The sequence below is a fragment of the Saccopteryx leptura genome, chromosome 2 (assembly GCF_036850995.1).
Source record: "Saccopteryx leptura isolate mSacLep1 chromosome 2, mSacLep1_pri_phased_curated, whole genome shotgun sequence".
Taxonomy (NCBI): domain Eukaryota; kingdom Metazoa; phylum Chordata; class Mammalia; order Chiroptera; family Emballonuridae; genus Saccopteryx; species Saccopteryx leptura.
The window spans coordinates 218032585-218051524 of NC_089504.1; the positions used below are offsets into that span (position 1 = coordinate 218032585).

Sequence of the window (18940 nt, forward strand, 5' to 3'; positions counted from 1 at the left end):
TCATGACCTGAAGAAACCACCACAGCATCTGGAGAAAAATTTCCCAAATAACGCTAAGGATTGTTGGCAAAGACCAGAAGCTGGACAAAACAAGGAAGGACTCTATGAAGAGTTGTGGAAGGCACCAAACCAGCCAAAACTTTGACCTCAGATGTCCAGCCTCTAGAGCTGGGAGAGAATAAGTATCCGTTGTGCAAGCCCCCGAGTTTATGGCACTTTGTCACGGCAATGCCAGGACACTAATTTGCTGTGGTTTGTATCTAATTTGTCCCCCTCAAATGCCACTGTTTGCTAAGAAGGCTTGGCATCAACGTCTCTAAATAAAAATTTGAAAGCATAACAATTTAACACTACCTGCTACAACAGCAAATGTTAGAAATCAGTGCCTTGTCCCCTCAGGAGAGCAAGTTTTCCAGCACAACTGAGGGTGGCCCTGTGCCACCAGCACCACAAGGGCACTTAAAGCTCTGAGTCCAGGCTATAGGGCTCCAATTCTGAGACCAATTCCCATGTGTTTTTTCCCCCACCACACCTAACAATTAACTCAATTTTGACCCTGTCTACCTGGAGAGAACATCAGATTCCACAAAACTGCTCCTGCCTATACCCCCATCTGACACCCTTCAGATACCAAGGGCAAGTCTAGGTTGTCACCTGTGTTTCTGACCAACTGACTATAGATCAGAGGTTCTAACTGTAAATTGGTCAGCAATGGGAGATGGTCACATGAGGAACCCAGAGCTGAGAACTTTGGCTGGAGCCACCCACATCCATGCATGCCAAAAGAAACTTTCCAGGAGTCCTTTGGAAAAGAATGACCATCTGCCAGCGAGTGAGATTTAACCACGTCACATTAACTTAACCACCCTAGAGAAGAGACTCTTTAAATATCCCCCACGCGGCCCTGGCCGGTTGGCTCAGCTGTAAAGCGTCGGCCTGGCGTGCGGGGGACCCGGGTTCGATTCCCGGCCAGGGCACATAGGAGAAGCGCCCATTTGCTTCTCCACCCCCATCCCCTCCTTCCTCTCTGTCTCTCTCTTCCCCTCCCGCAGCCAAGGCTCCATTGGAGCAAGGATGGCCTGGGCGCTGGGGATGGCTCCTTGGCCTCTGCCCCAGGCGCTAGAATGGCTCTGGTCGCCACAGAGCGACGCCCCGGAGGGGCAGAGCATTGCCCCCTGGTGGGCAGAGCGTCACCCCTGGTGGGCGTGCCGGGTGGATCCCGGTCGGGCGCATGCAGGAGTCTGTCTGACTGTCTCTCCCCATTTCCAGCTTCAGAAAAATACAAAAAAAAAAAAATATCCCCCACGCAGATCATCCCATGCGACTTCCCTGGCCTCTGCCCCTGGAACCAGGTAATATCATCTGGGAAGTGCTCTGTACTAAATAAAGCTTTTGCTTATCCACATTTTGTGGCTATGCCCTGCTTTCTTCCTCAGTGGGAAAAAATACCTTACATTTGGTGCCAAAACCTGGGAGGAGTTAGAAGTCTGCAAGGACTGCTCCTCTCCCCTTCCCATCTGAGAAATAACCAGGTTCTCTGACTTCCCACCCACTTCAGCACACGGTGCGGTAAGTCCCCTGCCTCCAGCCTCCCCTCAGTTCTTTTTGCTGAGAATCCCTGTCTGAAACCGCAGCTGTGTCAGGGACTTCTTTTCCGTTCCAAGTGTGTGTGTGCCTGTGGAGACGTCCAGAGCACACCCACTTTACCTATCCATTCGGTGGCAGAGCTTGAGTTGCGGGATGCCAATGCTCAACTCTGACCACTCCAAGAACTGAGGGTGGCCATAGAGGCACAGGAATCTAAACCTAATCCAAAAACACTCCTGGAGTTGCCTTATCTGAAATCTCTCCCTCCTTAAAGAAGGAGAAATTGTTGTTCTTCTCCACTGTAGCCAGGCCACAGAACCCACTGGATAATCGAACCGGGTAGCCTCCTGAAGGGACTTTTGGTTTTAACACCCTCACCAATTTAACTATCGCCAAAAGACCTGGGAACTGGTTGGAGATCCCTTACATTCAGGGCCTCTAGTATTAGCGCTCCCATCCTAATCTCTGTGCTGCCTGTTCTATGTGCAGGCCCTTTTTGGCCAGAGAAACCTCACCTAAACCCTCCGCTCCTAATTTTTCCTCCTTCGCCAACTCCCAACTCTCTCCCCTTCCTGCCTGACCCCTGGGGGCACCCCTCTCTCGGGACCCCTCTCTGGTCCCTCTGCGGACTTCTTTCATTCGAGTCTCTTCCCTCCAAGAGCCCCCTCCCCTCCCTTCGCAGGATCCTGTTTCTCATTCACCTGCAAATACCAGTCCCTCTTTCTCCTCCCCTGCTGGCCAGGGGCCCCTCCCTTCTCCACTGTGTTCTTAAGCCCCTCTTCCGTCAGGCCATTCTCAGCCTGCCATTGGCCCTTACACTGGTTTGCAGGACACCCAACCCTAATCTTCTTACAAGAAGGCCTGGCCCTGTCCTGCCTCTGGTTCTGGCGTTTCCGGCTGAATCTGGGTGCCGGGCTCCCCAGGAGCTCCCCTCCTCTTATTCTCACCCCCAGACCCCTATCTGAGACCTATGAACATGGCATTTAAGGTTTTTAAAAATGTCAAGTCTGTTTGCCAGGCCCGCATGCAGCAGAATGTAATGCTCCAAACCCAGGCTCTTGTGGCAGCCCTGAGGCCGGCAGAGCAACAAGGGCAGGGCATAGGAGGTGCCCAACCCAAGTCCAGGCTGCAAAGAGGATCCCACCAGGAGCTTGCTTTAAGTGTGGCAAGGAGGGTCATTGGTCCTGGCAGTGCCCCTGCCCGAGGCCACCTATTGAGCCCCTGCCCTGACTGCAAGCAGCCCAGTCACTGGCAGAGCGATTGACTCTTTTGGGCAACAGGTTTTCCTTAGCACCTCTATGTGGAGGACAAGCCACCCAAATGGGAGGCCAATCCAGCCAGGCGGCCCACTGCTTGAACTCCTAGGCCTCGTGGACGACTGACATGGCCTGGACTTGGAGACCCACATCACCCTCACCAAACCATGAGTAATGCTACAGACAACCGGTAAGTCCATCTCATTTCTTGTGGACATGGAGGCTACCTTCTCTGTTTTGCCATCACACTCTGAACCTCTAGTTACCTCATAGGTCTCAGTTATGGGAGTGTATGGGACCCCTTCGTTTCCCCTTCATACGCCACTTCTGACATGCAGTTTTGCCTCAAGTTTGCCCCTATACAGGACTGCTGGCAGTGAGAACCACTGGGCCCTACCCGTCTCTGGCTCACCAAAAGGTTGGGCCCTGCAGACCCTCGTGTTGCTCCTGTCCCTCCCACCAGGAACCTGCCACCAGAGTGGCTGAAGCAGGGAGCAATGCTGTTCAGTAAGACTGGCCTGATAAAAGAAGCTTCAATCTCCTCAACCGTCTGTGAGAAAAATTAAGCAAGAATCTCTCCTCCTACAACCTGCTTAACTCCTGATGGCAGCCACTCATTCTTACCTGGGCTGCCCCTATCCTAAATCTTCTTCTAATTGTCAGAGTATAACTCATATTTGCTCCTCTTTTTTGAAAATTCTTACAGAACCGCATCCGTGAAGTTTCTCCACTCACAGCCAAACAGATGTTCCTCCTAACACCCCTCAAAGCCACCACCTGACAATCTCCCCCTCCCCACGATGCCCCTAATCAGCAGGAAGTAGCCAGATAAATAAGCGACGCCCCTAATTAACACAAATGTAAGGTGGTCAGCAATGGAGGAAGGTCACGTGAGGAACCCAGACTTGGGAACTTTGGCTGGAGCCGCCCACATCCATGAGCACCAAAAGAAACTTCCCAGGAGTCCTTTGGAAAAGAATGACCATCTGCCAGCCAGTGAGATTTCACCACATCATATTAGCTCGACCACCCTAGAGACCCTTTAAATATCCCCCACGTGGATCACCCCATGTGACTTCCTTGGCCTCTGTCCCAGGGACGAGGGAACATCGTCCTGGAAGCGCTCTACTCAATAAAGCTTTTGCTTATCCACACTTTGTGGCTGCGCCCCTTCCTTCTTCCTCGGTGGCGACCTCAGGGTTCCAGGTTGATGCCTTATACACTGCGCCAGCACAGGTCAGGCTATACTTCTTGTTATAAATCACAGGATCACACAGGCACCAAGCTCCCATCCCAACCCTGGACCCACTTCCTTCCTAGAATGTGCCCTGTGGGAGCCTGGTGTGGGGGTGTCAGCACCAACAACAGGTCTTAGTAAGTGTCACAAAGGCAGCATCAGAAACTTATCTATATGGCTCCTGCATTCTGGCACCAGCCAGGTTTACTAGAAAGTCCTTTGAAAAGTCACACCTGTTCCATTAAGACATCATCAGGCAGCCCTCCTAACCTGGCTCAGCCCTTACCTGTCAGTCTTCCGGACAGAGACACAGTGAATTACTCTCCCTTCCAGTGCTTCCCTTTTATATGGTGTGTGAAGCGCCCCTCCCTGCTGATCTTCCTTCCCCAGCAGCTAGAGAAATGAAACCAAGTGTCCTGGCCACAGAAATGAAACTGAAGAAATAAACAAGTTCTGGAACGACTCACACATCCCGGATGAACCCTCCCACCGCTGAGTGGGGTGGGCAGTAAACAGAGGGACTAGCCCCACCCTAGGACCTGACGCTGGGGCTCTGGGGTGGGCTCCATAATCTGCATTGCTAACAAGTTTTCAGGGAATGCTCCCCTGTTGGGCCACACTTGGAGATGCAATGACACAAAGCAGCAATGGCCGTGGGACATTTTGCAATTATGCAATTGTCCTATTCTGTGCTGTCCAACGCAAGCCACTGAGACCACACCAATGTGAGGCCATCAAGCACTTGAAATGTGGCTAATGCCACCGAGGAACTGAGCGTTTCACTCGGTTTCTTTAGAATTCATTTAAAAAGCCACTGGATGTGTGACTTCCGTTCTGGACCTCACAGGGCACAGGGTATTTACTGAAGGATGTGATCTGAAAGTTCTGAGATGTCCTGCTGGCTTCATGCCTGCACCACACCAGGCAGATGTCACCCTCTCTCCCTCTCCCTGTGTTAAGTGCTGAATATCCAAAGAGGGAAAGTGCTCAGATTCCCTCAGTCCCCCATTTGTGCAATGCAATGCGGTTCCTCGTTAGGGAAGTTTCCCAAGCCCAAAAGAGTTCTTGCTCCACTTGGGACAGGAAAAGGGTGGGGCTGGGCTGAACTCCAGGCTCCAAAGCAGAAACTCCAACTCTAACTCTGACCATAACTCTACCCTTAGCCTGCCTGATCTCTGTGCTTCAGTTATTTCATTTGCCTAAAGGCAGGCTTCCCACAGGCTTTCCCTGCCCTGTGATGGGAGTGGAGACCCAGGCATTCCCACCGCCAGAGCAATGTCCAAACTCAGAAGATGCCCCAGGATGCTGAGGCTGGTGCAGGAGGGAGGAAGCAGGCATCAATCTTGTTTCCACTCCCATTGTCCTCTCCAAAACATAAATTAAGACAAAATAAATTTGAGTATCTCTGCACTCATTCATTTTACTTACTGCCTTTGCAGGCAAGTTTTCCTTTAAAGAAGATAATCTTGAGGCTTAAAAAAATGTTTTTAAAACCTGGCTTTATGAAGTCACAGGGAGTCTGCAATGGCTGTCCTGCAGGATCCTGCTGACCGCACTACGCCAGAGTCCCCGCGGGAGCTGCGGACTCAGGGAGGAGCTTGGCAGCCACTCAGCAGTGTGATGACTGTTTAATTCCTGACGTCTTTTCTAACAGGCCCAGAGAGTCAACTGCTCTAGGAAAGACACAAGTGTTAAAAATCCAAACTTTCACTGAGAAAATTTAAAAATCGGATTTCAGGGCTCATGAATGGGGCAGCACTCTACCTCGAAGACAGAAAGGAGCTCTTGGGAGGCACTGAATGAAAGGTTTGCACAGACACCAGGGGCGGGGGAAGGAAGAGGGAAGTCATGCATCCTTCTTTGGGGGACCAAAGGTGTCTGTTAGGCAGATTATGTAACTACTGTTGATCAGCAAAATCCAGACTGACAGTCAAGACTACATTCTTGGGAAAGAAGTGCAATTAGGTCAGGTGTTAGCACTTGGTTTGGTGACATGGGCTTAGCACAAGTGACTTCATTTGGGCTTGTTGTTTCTTTTTTTCACAGAAGGCACCTTGGTAGCTGGCCAGAGTGATACTAGCTTAGCAAGAACAGCTGGGGGGACCCACAGTCCCCCATCAAAACAGCATTCCTTTGCACACCTGTGGGGAGCCGATCAACAACTGCTGGCTGACAAGGTCACAGCAGGAGAAGACCCACAACTGCTGGCTGACAAGGTCACAGCAGAGAAGACCAACGGCTGCTGGTTGACAGAGTCACCGCAGTGAAGACCAATGGCTGCGGGTTGACAAAGTCACCGCAAAGGAAAGGCACAATGATACTTCCCCCTTTGACTTTTTGAATTAATCTGGCCTTATATCCCCCCCTTTCTGGGTGTGTGCTATTATTTATGGCACAGGGATAATAGTACCATGCTTTCCCTGTAGATTCATAGTAATTTCTTTGGAAATGAGACAGAAGGTGTGAGTTCCACAGAAAAGCCTGTAAACCCCTTGAACTGGGCTCATAAACATAAGAGGCTGGCTATGATATCCCTCGTAAAGGGTTAAGTTTGTAGGAGAATTTCTTCTTAATCATGTTAGAAAGAATAGATTGTAACTTGTGAATGGGTAGGAGGCAGTGGCTGTGCACAGAGCACCTTTCGGCCTTCACTTAATTCATCATTTTTCCTCCCTAGCCTTTTCATGTGATAGAGTAGAGAAACTTTCCTTTCTTCTTGCATACCTGACCTGCAGGTGGTGGAACACTCTGAGAAGAATATAGTTAGAACTTAACTAGTGTGTGAATATAGTAAATAAATAAAATTTGACTAAACAATAGAATCTTAGAAAAGGAGTAATGGAATGGCCCGTTGCGTGGCCTGGGATGGGAATGCAGTCAGCAAGAAAAGAATGTTTTGCTAAGAGACTTGTTTTATGACTGAAGGCAGTTGCTGGGCTTTCTCAGTGAGACACTCTCATGAGGTTTGTATACTCCCCAAGATTCTTTCTTCAGATAATGAGAGGAATGGGGGGCATCCATAGAAGCAATAGCAATTAATGTCTTCTGAAATTATGTTGCTACTAAGCTATCTTGCGAGTGCACTCTATATATCTTTAAGTAAAAGTTACTCTTAATGTTATGTCAATTTCTTAATGGGCAAGCCTTTTGTTATCTTGTGAGAAAAGTCAGGACACTGCATAAACTCAAGGCCATTTGCCTGAGCAAGCGGTGATCCTTTGCTAATCCTTAATGATTTCGTCTGTTAATCTCTCTCTGCCCCCCTTGACTCACAACAACAGTAAAGTTGAGTTATTAGTTAGTACTAATCCTTTAAAAGCTTTTACCAATGTTGTTATCGCTATTCAAGTTATTTTGTAGTTGTACTTTGAATGATTTGCCACCTGATTTGTAGTTTATAGATATAAATTAACTGTTATCTGGAAACATGTAAACATAGTGAAACAGAAGCAATGATTAATACCATGTAATTGTAACTTCGTGTGTGTGTATAAAAAAGGAGCTGTACTAGCATTTGACAAAGATGCCTGGCAGTAAATGCTAACTAGAGAATAAAGAAAAAGAAAAGAATTCGGCTCTCTCACTCGAATTTTGCCGACGCCTCCTGTGGGACCCCTGGATCCCCCCCGGGGCTGGACCCCGGCACACACCCCTCATCCTGATGGCTTCTCTAGGAGGGGCCAGAGTCACCTGCACACTCAAACTGCAGGACGGGGTCCTTGCTGCTGATGGATGATGACAAGCCCTGGGAAGGAACATCACAGCATAGCAGCACCAAAGTGAGGGACTGGTTTTCAGGGCACCATGTGTTCACAAAGCCCCAGCCATTTGAACCAGAGTGCACCCAGCCTTGGGCAGGTTTCTCCTTCTGGGTCTGTGTTCTCAGTGGATAAAGGAGACCAGGCAAATGTTTCCCCAGACTGATGAGGTGCAGAGAACCCTGGATCCGTGGACAGGCGAGTGATCTTAACTATGGGTATTCGTTTTAGCTGGGCATAGTAGTGGAGAGAGCACTTTAAGGTTCAAGGCCCTTATCCCTCACTTACTGTGCCCCATCTTCCCCAATGGGGGTGATGATGGTGACCCCGATTGTCAGAACTGGAAAGTCTTGTCAGCCCTCCTGAATAGTGGCCACCATTGGCCTGGGGGCTGGCAATGCCTATGCCTTCGGGCTAGAGTGACACTGTGGTAAGGTACCAAGAAGCTGCAAAATAAATATTGATATTCTAGGAGGAAAGATCAGGCTTTCCTGTCCCATCCTTCCTTTGGGGAAGGGAGGGAGAAGAATGTAAAAGTTTCTGGCTTGCAAGAACAATAGGTCATTTAGTTTTAAATCTAAAATAAAGGTTAACCGAGAAACTTCTTCTCTTTCATTAGGAGACAGAATTTACATACTACTTTACATTGATTGTAGTTCCTCCCCTTTCCTGAAATCTTGAGAGTAAAATAACTCTAAGCTAGTGAGAGAAGATGAACCCTAAAAGATTTGTAAACATCTTTGATTGTGTTACCTTGAAAGTCTTAATGTTTCTGTGTATCACCTAAACAAATGTTGTCAGCATGTGCCATGATGTCATGCTCTCCCCCACCCATGTGTGATCAAGGGTATATAAACAGCCTCTGAAATATTTTTGGGGCTGGCACCTGATTTGAGTCTGCTGCCCCATGTCAGCTATATGCAGCCAGCATATTTAGTAAATCTCCTCCTTTAATAAAACTCTTCAAAATTCATCTGGACTTGGTGTCTCTACATAAACCCGATGGAGTGAGGTACGGTGCCTTTCAGAATCTGGGGCACAATACTGTATAACATATGGGGGCTCATTCGGGATCTGGGGTTCTGCTTCACTGGGTAGAGACACCCTGAGTCAGCTGGTCTCTCCGGGGAGCTGTCCAACCCCCTTGAATCTCGAAGAGAGGCACCACCTGAGACGTTCCAGGGCTCCCAGTTTTCCTGTGGGTCCAGACAGTTCTCTGGTAGACACCCTCGGTTCCCAAATTTGACAATTTGGACAATTCGGCAGAGAAATCAAGGAGGTAGGTAAAGCAACTCTATGGCTTTACTGAATTCTGGCTTTCCTCTGAATTCTTGCTTTTGCTTTTCTGCTTGGGACTGGTACTGGTCAAATTTGTTTGGGACTAAAATGTAGATAAGGTAGATTTGGGGCTTTGCTGAGTTGTGACTCTGCAGATGTGGAACTCCGGTGTGTAGGTAGGGCCTTCAGAACTACTTTGCTATTTGTAACTAGTCTATCTGGATCTGGGACTCTCCAAAGACGTTGGTAGGAGGTCTGTTGGTCCTGCCTTAGGATTCTCTAGGATGCATTTACTATGGAAAGTTGTACTCTGGAAAGAGGGCTTCCAGAGATGTCCATTTGTGTTTGCACATTTAGTCGTACTCTAGAAAGACAATTAGTGGGAACCGAACTAACCAGATTATTCAGTTCTGCCATGGGCTTTCAGAGATGTCTATTTTTGTTTGCACATTTGTACATTTCTCTAGGAAGACAATTAAGGGGACTGAGTAGAGACCCCGAACTTCCGGAAGCAGCTAGTTGTGTTATGCTCTCAGAGAAAAACCTGAGTAGGGACACCTTTGTATTTGTTGAAATCTCATTCTTTGCTTTCCTTGTATCTGTCTAGAAACCCCTGGTTTATAGAAATCTCTGGTGCCGTGGCCTGCGTGCACCTGAGAGGCCATGGGGGCGAGCCTTTCTCTCGTCTATGAAGCTTTGTCTTTGTCAAAATATCCGGTATTATTTTAGTTGAAATAAAGTGCATTCATTATTTGTTTGTTTATGTGAAGTCCTTTGTTTAATGTCTAAATGTGTCTGTTTTAAGGCATGGCTTGAGTTTTTGTGTCAAAAATTGGAAGTTTCTGACTAAAAAGCAATCTTAAATGGTGATTTGTGCATACTGCAGATATTCTTTGTTCCTTTGAGAAATCTCTCAGGACATTTCATGGTTTGGACCCCTCTGCCCTGATCCACTACATATCTTTTCTTGGATTCAGGATCTCTGGCTTCAAAGGGCCCTGTTAGATTTCTCCCCTGAAGAAATTATTCTCTTCTGTTGGTTTCTTCCCTGGTTTTGTGTAATAATTAATACCTCTATAGTCAAACACCTTTTATTCAGGGTGCTAGTTAATTATCTGTCTTATCTTTCTGTTTTTTATTAGTGCACTAATTTCTGGATTTTCCTGAAGTAGTTTTAATTCTATAATTGGTAACCTTAGCTATTAAATATGGGAAGAGGGGCTAGTTTACAGAAGACCCCTTTGGGTTGTCTTTTAAAGCACTTTCAAGAAACTTATGGAGACAGCCATGAATACTGAATTAAATGGTCCAAGAAAAGGCTACGCTCTCTCTGTGAATCAGAATGGCCTACTTTCATAATAGGTAGCAGTGACTGGAACTTTTAATCCCTGGATAGTAAGGGCAGTTTGGAGCCTCATAACTGAGGATCCAGGCTGTCCAAATCAGTTTCCATACATTGATCAATAGCTAAATTTAACAATGAATCCACCACAATGGCTAAAAGTTTGTTCAATACAAAAATGGCGCTACATCTTTCTAGTTCGGCCAGACTTATATCTAAGACAGAAAGGGGATTAGATAGAAAGAATTAAAACTCCGCTAGAAAAAGATCAATGTGCATATTACAATAGAGAATATGCCTGGGAAAGTGTTTCTCCAGCCTCCAAGGGAAAGGGCTGGTAAGTAAGCGATTTAAATGAAAGAAAAGTAAAAAGCCAAGTGGGGATGCACCATGTGCCGGTGTGCGGAGCGATGGGGTGGTGTTGTGGCTGAGGAGTGGCGAACATAGGCATGTGCCCTCCCCTCCCCACCGTTCTCCAGCCTCAGCCATCATGTTGCACCCAAGCAGAAGGCAAACAGCAAACCAAGCACCAAGAGAGGAGCCTCGCAGCCACCTCTCGGCGCTTGGCCAGGCTAGCGTTCAGCCTGCTGTGTGTGGACGGGGAAAAGGCACTAGAGGAAGGGTGAAGTAACTAGAGAAAATATAGAATAGAAACTAGTTGTAGATATCCATCTACTGACCAAAAGAAGTTTTGTCCATTTGGAAAATACAGGATAGGAATAGTATTAAAATTAGAACTTTGCTTTAGAAAAATCTTAGAGAAAAGAAAAAGAATTTAGAAATTAACAAACCACAGGTGTGGACCTTGCTAGTTAATTATCAGTTTCTTTTTTTTTCTTTTCTTTTCTTTGTTTTTTTTATTTTTATTTTAGTTTCTTAAATTAAATTGCAGCTCCAGAAGGAGTAAAAGAATCATGAGTAATAGGATTATAGGGAATAGAATTATTAGAGACAAGCCCTCCGTGGGTTGGAGATGATAGCTTGTTGCCCTCCCCTGGTGTAAAAACTGGAGAAAAATTCCAACACTCTCCCACAGGGCCGAGCAGGTGTTGGATTCTCTCCAAGCCTCCCAATTCCTTCATGTGTCATAATTGTTATCTGATGAGGGCGTCATGGAGTTCATGGGGAAGACCCACTGTGTTAGCCATAATAGTAAAAATTGTAAAAAAAATTTTCAGGGAATTGCGGGAAAAATTGGAAACTTCATATAGGCTAAAGCAACCCACTGTTGGGGAAGCAATTTTATAAAATTCTATTTTAATTAGCTGCTCAAAGCAAGGCAGTTAGTTATAAATAATGGATTGCATTATGCCGGACAAACGGCAGAAAAAAATTAAAAAAAAATTAGTATCTCTTTGCCAGCTGGGTAGTTTGTACCAAGAATCCCTTATTGTGTAAAAAGTATTTTCCATGTTAAAATGTATATATTATTTCAAAAGTTTTTGTTAATTCTTTTATTTACTGTTTTATAGCCCTGTGATATTGAAATCTTGGTTTAAATATTAGGAATTATTAATATCTTTTTATGTAATGTTTAGTGTATTATCATTTTAAACAATATTGTTCAATGCTAAGTAATGTAAGAAAAGGAGTTGTATCCTGGAATCCTGCAAAACTATTTTTTTCATGTTATTTGTTTAAATTTTCTTTTGAATGTTAATGTACTGAGTTATTCAGCAGTGGAGAGACTCTGGAATCCTAGAGGAGACACCAAACTTGTTCCTCCTGCAAGCTTTTACCCTCTTTTATTTGATCCAGCTAATAACACTGTTTTTGTCTTTTTCCAAGAGTTTATATAGACAGAAAAGGACTCTCAAGCCCCTCAGCGAGATCTTCTGAACATGGCTTTTAAGGTCTATAATGACCAAGTAAGGAACAGAAAAGGCAAATAGAGCCCAAAAGAGGTCAGGAAAATACTAGCTTTTGGCATACACCCTTAAAGGTTCCAGCGCCCCAAAGGGGCTTCATAGGATTCCATCAGGGCCCTGCTTCAAGAGTGGAATAGAAGGTCATTGAGCTGAGGCCTGCCAGGCTTCTCGGCCCCCACCAGGGAACATGTCTTTGCTGTGGGAAAAAGGGACACGAGAAGGTAAGCTGCCCCCTTGCTCCACAGAGGGAGGGTGCAGTCTCTTCCAACCCTAATCCAGCTATCTGTGACCTGACCTTGCCCAGCCTGCTGGAACTTGCCGCTGAAGGTTAAAGGTGTCCAGGGCCATTGGCCCCATCTCATATCACCGTTTACGAGCCTAAGGTATTTCTTCCAAGTAGCAGGTAAACTGATCTCATTTCTTGTAAACACAAGGGCCATTTACTATGCCTTGCTTAATATTTGAGTTTTATTTATGCCTCGTAGATCTCTACTGTGGGTATTGACAGTCTTATTTCTGTTGCTTTGTTTAATGTATAGTGTCTCCTTTATTTCTCTTTTCTCAATGCCCCATGCCTATTTTAGGCTGGGACTTGCTCCTAATTCCAGTTAAAAGCAGTAATCATTAAGACTTGGACTCTAGATAGAGTATGGAATGTGACCACAACTCCAGTGCCTTGTGGACTTTTACTGAATATATGTGACTCCTACTCTTTGAGACATTTCTCAGACTGAAGTAATATTGGATTACATTTGTAAATAATATAAAGCAATAATAGTGTCAACAAAGACTTAGTGAAATTACATTAACATGTTAAGGACATTTAAGATTGTAAGAATTTTATTTTGAATCCTGTTAATATTGGTTAAAACTTTGTTTAATAATCTAGTAGGCTTTAGTCATTTTATTGTTTTAGGACACTTGTTATAGTATTTGTTAACATTAGTTGTTTGAATCTTATTGTTTATTATATATTTTTCCAGTCTGCCTAAAATCAGAACTTAGGAATTAGGAATTCAAATGAATAGAAAGATGCCACCCAAAACCAGTGGGGTTTTGGAACCCTTATTACCAAAGATTTATTTAAAACCAATTAGAAAAAGATTTTGCCAACAGGAAAGGGTTAATTAGAGAAGTCAGACTTAGAATCTATTACAGAAGGCATAATATCTGAGTATTTAGTTTGTATCCAAGTGAATATTAAACAAAATAAGGAAATTATAAAGAGAAACAGAGAGAGAAGGGAATTTTTCCAGGCAAACATTTAGAAATAGACTTTAATAATAATTGATGAGTAAATAGAAGCTTTTCCTTCTAGAAATAGGCCACAGTGACAGTTGTTAGGAAGTTACTATATAGAATTCTTTCCAGGTTTAGCTTGCCCATTCGAGTGCTGGACCTGCATTTGTGTCCACTGTCTCAAAGCTAGTAGGAAAGGAATCCAATATTAATTAGAAACTAATTTGAAGTTACATTGTGCCCACAGGCATGAAAAGGTTCAGGGCAAGTAAAATGCATGAATCAAATCATAAAGGAAACATAACCAACCCTTCCTTAAGTACTTGCAGGGTTTGCAGGTTACTCAGCAAATTGCTCAAAAGACTGTCTGAGAGGTGCTTCCAACATTACCAGGAGATCCAATACATCATTCAAGGACTGACTCTCACATGGATGGGTCCACACACCATAATCCTGACAACTCCCACTGCTGCCAAGGTAGAAGGATAGCATGCCCTACTCCATCCACAAACTGGAAGCTGATTGGTCTATGTACAGCAAATGCATGGAGAAACTCACTAAAAATTCCCTTTTAAATCAGACTTTGGGGAAAAGTAAAACTAGAATAAAAAGAAAGCCAACTTAATTGTCACTAAAAGTTAAAAGTTTTAAAATTAGGAGTTCTAACTAAAAGTAAAATTGTTATAAAAGCCAATTAGTTTTATGTAAGTTACAAAAAGGTTTGTGTAATTTACAGGAAATTAATCAGTAATATGTTTTTTTATGAACTGTATTACTATTAATACTGTCTGTTAAATATCTGTTACATGTTATAAGTTAATATTCTTACAAAACAGCCTTATGCTCTTCAGTAAATTAAGTCAAGGATTTGACTTAGGAAATAAAACTAGTGGAGATTGTTGCAAAGTACCAAAAAGCTGCAAAATTAATATTGATATTCTAGGAGAAAAGGTCAGGCTTTCCTGTCCCATCCTTCCTTTGGGGAGGGGAGGGAGAAGAATGTAGAAGTTGCTGGCTTGCAAGAACAATGGGTCATTTAGTTTTAAATCTAAAATAAAGGTTAACTGAAAACTTCTTTTTCAATGGGAGACAGAATTTACATACCATTTTACATTGATTGTAGTTCCTCCCCCTTCCTGAAATCTTGAGAGTAAAATACCTCTAAGAGAGAAGATGAACCCTAAAAGATTTGTAAACATCTTTGATTGTGTTACCTTGAAAGTCTTAATGTTTCTGTATATCCCCTAAACAAATGTCAGCATGTCCATGATGTCATGCTCTCCCCCACCCATGTGTGATCAAGGGTATATAAACAGCCTCTGAAATATTTTTGGGGCTGGCACCTGATTTGGGTCTGCTGCCCCATGTCAGCTATATGCAGCCAGCATATTTAGTAAATCTCCTCCTTTAATAAAACTCTTCAAAATTCATCTGGACTTGGTGTCTTTATGTAAACCTGATGGAGTGAAGTACAGTGCCTTTCAGAATCTGGGGTATGGTACTTTATAATAATGCAAAAGCCCACTCAAGGGTGAAGGTCTTACCTGGTGGCACCATTTCCTCAGCCAAGAATGAGCTGTTATTGATTGTGTGGTGTCAAAATGAGAAAGGCTAATAAGCCAGCATGTTAGGTTCCGGTCCAGGGCCCTGTATGGCCAGGGGCCACCATTGTGGCCATTCACGTGCAGGTTCTCATTGAATTTGGGCAGACGGTAAAGAAATGGCAGAGTCAGAGGATGGTGGGCCATTCTGTTTATTGGTGTCTCACCAAGACAGGAAAGCCACAAGAAAAGCCAAGGGAAAAGCAGAAAACCTGCTTTTCCCAAGGACAGAAAGGGATCAGGGAGGCCTCTCCAATGCTAATAGCAGAAATCGAGAGAGAAAGCCCCTGGTCTGTCTCATTTTATAGTATAGAAAATTAAAGCCTTTAAGCCAATATACAAATAAGGAAGTCTCTGATACAAAGCCACTTATCTGAGGCATAAATGGGATTCCTCATAAGAGTGCACCACCCCCTATCATGCAACAGTCAAGGGTGTGGGGAAAAGCTTAGTTTTGAAAAGACCTTAGAATTAGAAGGAAGGAAAAGGTTTAGTCTTAAAACTAAGCCTTAGGCTATAATGACTTTGCCAGCTTACAGCCTGTCTCCCACACCCAAAGCGAGCAAACATAAATATCATATTTACAAACTTATTTGACCAACATTCCACCCCATTTGATTGCTTTACAATCTAAACCACAGGTACCTTCCATGATGGCCACTGTACGAGGAGTGGGGTACATTGCATAAACAGAAACAGTACAAATTACAGCAATAGAATTAACAAACCAAAAGCTATGGGCAAAATGAGAGAGTTTTCAGCGGCACCAAGAGAGACAAATCTTCCCTCTGGTGGAATACAGGCCAGAGTTTTGTCTGCAAACAGTTCAGTAGCTGGTACAAGAGGCCACCCTGAGCGGGCATACCAAACCTTATTGGCCCATACACCAGCATCTGCTGGTTCTATGTGTAGTAAAATAGGAGAACTCATTATTGGTCATAAAGAAATTACAAAGTTGCCCTTCATAATGCTGTCTCCCTGAGCACTCAAGGGATAATACACTTCTACCTTAGGTGGCCAAGTGCTGGTTGCCCAAGGAGTTAACTGGAAGTCCACCTCTAGCCCCTTTCCCCATGGTGCCAACAAGGCCACCCATCTCAGATGGGGGGGGCCTGTACAGTCCAGGGCCAAGTCCATTGAAGCTGTTGGCCTTTAAGAAGGGCTGTTGGGGCAGGCAAGAGCACATTGTCTTGCTGTTCAAAACCTGGCTTGAAAAAAACCCCAAAAAACAAAAACAAAACAAAACAAAACAAAAACCTGGCTTGAGTAGAATGTCCTTGGTGCGTATCTGCAACTGAATGGGGGCAGCTACCTGATGCAGGAGGGCTTCCACTGAAACTGGGCTCTCCCATCGAGGTCTCTCATTCAAAATTCGGAGTACTGTCCATAAGCTGCGTGTCCATCCAGTAAGGGAGCCAGTGCCCCCCTCCTGTCGCAGTCCCTGCTTTAAAAGTCCATTATATCCATCAATGATACCAGCAGTCTGGGGGTGTTAGGGAACATGATACTTCCAGTACACCCCCAGCTCTTGAGCCCATTGCCTCACCATTGAACCAGTGAAATGGGTACAGTTGTCACTTTAAAGGACCAGCGGTCACCCATATGCAGCACTCAGGCAGTCCAGAGCCTCTATGACTGCCCTCTGGTCATGGTTACGGGTGGAATAAGCAGCAAACAGACTGGAAGCAGTATCTACACAAGTGACTGCATACTGGTACCCTTCTGACTTTGGTAAGGGTCCAATGATGTCTATCTGCCATCGTGTCAGTGAAACATGACCCCTCTGGATCTGTCCAGGTGACACCAGTGGTCTCTGAGGTTGCTTCTTGGAGCATACTGCACATTGCTCACAGGCTGCAAGTACCTTTGCATAGGACACAAGTACCTATGTGGGCCTAAGCCGTAGCCTACATAGTTTTCTGTCCCACATGGAGCAGGCGCTGGGGGAGCCACTGCGCCACATCACCTGCAGGCCTGTGATGGTGCAGTAGATAAAGCGTGGACCTAGAACACTGAGGTCCCTGGTTCAAAGCCCTGGGCTTGCCCAGTGAGGGCACATATGAGAGTTGATACTTGGATCTTATCTATATATAACTGCATCAGGGATAACTTTGGTCTTACCCGACCAGACAACTCCCAAGAATTTAACAGATAACCCAGGTCCTTGTAATTTGTTCTCGTTGACTGCCCAGCCACATGCTTTCAAATGGGATAGCAGAGTAGGGACTGCTTGCTCCAATTCTGGAAGAGAATCACTAGTTAGCATAATATCATCAATATAATGGTACATGCAAACTGCCTCTGGCTGTTTCCATTTAGCCAGGTCAGCAGCCACCAGCCCATGGCACAAGGTGGGGCTATGCAAATAGCCCTGAGGTAATACTGTAAAGGTCCATTGTCTCCATTCCCAACTGAAGGCAAATTGGTCTTGACTCTGCAGCTATATCAATAGAGATTAGCCGATCCATCATGTTAGCTGTCGAGAGAATAGCAGCATGCAAAGGGGGAACAACTTTATTAAGTTCTCTATAATCTACTGTCATTCTCCAGGTTCCATCTGGTTTGCGCACAGGCCATACTGGGGAGTTGTAAGGACTATGTGCTGGCTGGATGATCCCCATCTTTTCTAGTTCGAGGATTGTCCCTGTGATTTCTTTATAACCACCTGGCAGGCGGTACTGCTTGGTGTTAGTCACAGGCCCAGGAATGGGCAATTGCAAAGGGGAATGTGATGCGTGTCCCGCAACACTGCCTTCACAACCCTGATCCGCAGCCGGAACTCCCCGGCTGTAGTTTACAACTACAGTCCTTGCAAGACATTTACCCCTTGTTGATAAAATATATTATGCTCACTTTATTAAAGATGGCGTTGCCCACATGGAAGCCTGTTGCCCAGGTGATATTAATGTGTGTTGGGGACCGGCTGTGGGCAAGTAGGATCCTTGTAGCCTGGGGCTTGGTTTTAGGACTAAACCTTTCCCACCCTTTTTGATGTAGGGTGGTACAATCCCATCATGCCTCAGATAAGTGACTTTGTATTAGAGACTTCCCTATTTTGTATATTGGATTAAAGGTTTTGATTTCTACACTATAAAATGAGGCAGAACAGGAGCTTGCTCTCTCGGTTCCTGGGATTATTAGCATTAGACAGGAGAGAGCAGAGAGGAGAGCAGAGAAAGGCCACATGGAGGAGGCCAGGAGAAGCAGCCAAGATGGCGGAGTGTTGAGTGAGAAGCCAGTTACTGCAGAGTTTGTGCAGGGAGAAGGAAGGAGATGGGGAACTGTTGGAATCCATGGGAGTCCGAAAGACCAGAGTAACAGGCTTTATTGAAAGGAAGAACCCTACCGGGCACTTCTTCTGGGGAGAAGAGTGCTGGTTACAGACTAGGGGCGAGTTATATAGTGTTTGGGAGAGCCTGAGGGGATACTGAGGCAAAAGTCCTGGTATGTCCAGAATGCTCCTCCTTGGGGGGCTTCGAGCATGTGGGTGTTGAATCAAAAGTCCTGGTATGTCCGGAGCCCCTCCTTGGGGCGGCTTGTCAGCTTTTTGAAATTCCTCTGTCTCAGGGGCGATAGTTCAGTAAGGGTGAGGTCTGATAGATAAGCGGAACATCAAGAGGGCAGTTTGGAATACACATATCTATCAGGAACAGAGGTGAATAAGTCTGGTGAGCTAGAAACCTTTGATTCTAGGAAACTCGAATAAGTCAGTAGCTTTGTGAGCACTGAATGTGAGTGGGTTTTGGAGCCCAGTGTGTGTTTTTACTTGCCCGG

At 45.2% G+C, this 18940-nt stretch overlaps 1 protein-coding gene across 2 annotated transcripts in view; it reads right to left on the reverse strand.

Annotated features, from left to right (window-relative positions):
- MX2 (MX dynamin like GTPase 2) overlaps window positions 1-5595 on the reverse strand; it is a 38140-nt gene extending 32545 nt beyond the window's left edge. Inside the window, exon 1 of one of the 2 annotated variants that reach the window (XM_066370150.1) lies at window positions 5509-5595. The gene's annotated coding sequence lies outside the window, so the exon portion shown is untranslated. Of the gene's footprint in view, window positions 1-4366; window positions 4499-5508 lie in introns of those variants that run through there. The other variant, XM_066370149.1, reaches the window with a different exon arrangement.
- Window positions 5596-18940: the final 13345 nt, after the last annotated feature.